We start from the raw sequence: 1,620 nt of genomic DNA, 5'->3' as shown, positions 1-1,620 counted from the left end.
TTCTCTGTATTTTTTAGAAGAACATTGTCTTGGCTTTACGACTTGGACTAGTTTTGGTCCAATTATTTGCACCAGTAGCTTCATGAGACTTGATTAATCGATAATTTAGGGTTAGTTTGCATCAATAACTATTTTTTTTAATTTTAATCCTAGGATTTTTTTAATTCCAAAACCTTTTCTAATCAAATTGTGATTATTAGTTGAAAATCGTTGATATTTGATGTTTGTTTATTGTTTAATGATTGATTTTCAACCTGCATGTTCTGTTGATTTTGTTTTATTTGGTTGGATTTGAGAGTCATGTGATTGGGTTTGCTTTAAATGTTCTTTGTATTCTTGAGCTATTCTTGAGTTTTTTGCGTTTAATCCATTTTGGTAAAAAAAATTGTGTTTTTATGTTTTTCTTGCAAATTTCATTTGTTTTAAATTATGATCTTGGTTTTTTTTTTTGTCAAACCAGTGCCTTTTAGTTTGGTTTATGGTCAAATTAAAAATTTCATATAAACTCGATTAGGGTCAAATTCAAGTCATTTGGGTAAGGCTTTGTTTAGTTTTCAACTTCTTTTTATAAAGGACCTTTTAGCTTAAAGTTATATTTGGCAAACATGCTCTAAAGTCTATTTTGGCAATTTTATTTTAAAAAATGGGTTTTTGTCAAACAAAGCTTTTAAAAAATAAAAGTCAAGAGAAAAAATAAAAAGAATATTTAAAAAAATAATTTTTTTTAATATATGGCCAAAAATCCTAAAACAATATTGGAGCATGTTTAAAAATTAAGAAAAAATTTCAAAAAATATTTTTGGTTGTTTAAAAATACAAAAAATATTGCATGGATTTTACAATCAATTTATAAAATTTCTAAGAATTTTGTCCTATATTTGAAAAATATTAAAAATTTATTTTTGAAAATGAATATATTTTTCGCTTTTAATATAAGAATAAAAAATCTTTAAAATGATTAATATCCAAAATATTATTAAGGACAATAATTTATTATTATTTATTTTTAATATAAGGATAAAAAAATTGTACAAGTCAACATAAAAAATGTTATTAGGAGTAATACAACTCATTCACTTCTAATATAAGGATAAACACTACAATGAGTTTTATTTGAAAAATTATTTCAAATAATGCAGTAGCTAAAAATTCTAAGTTTGTCTTGAAAGAAGCCTCTATAATAATTAGACTTGTTTTCTTTAGACATCTTTCAAAACAAGTTATTAAACTTTAGGAAATAAGGTTCGTTCACTATGAAAATCATGTCATGGATACACTAATAGAAGCATAAATATCATTAGACCATAACAACCACAAACAAAGAAAAACAATATAGGTTATCTTAGGTATGACATATTAAGGGTGTTAATATATTGTTTTTACAAATCAGTTCATTTCTTGAAACATCTAAAAACTATTTAGCCTTCTTAATAACAATAATACTGGATGACAACTCATCCAACCAAAGACCTCTTGAACTTGCTCAGGAAGGGTCACCACAACGTCATGCTCTTAAGAAGGGTACAATAAAATTACTATAAAAAAAATCTAACAATACTAAAAAAGATCACCAAAGGTGAACTTAGTGTTCCACATTTATGTTTCAAAGATAATAGATGA

Source organism: Populus euphratica, unplaced genomic scaffold (assembly GCF_000495115.2).
Source record: "Populus euphratica unplaced genomic scaffold, PopEup_1.0 scaffold185.1, whole genome shotgun sequence".
Classification (NCBI taxonomy): domain Eukaryota; kingdom Viridiplantae; phylum Streptophyta; class Magnoliopsida; order Malpighiales; family Salicaceae; genus Populus; species Populus euphratica.
This window is presented reverse-complemented; position numbering follows the sequence as displayed.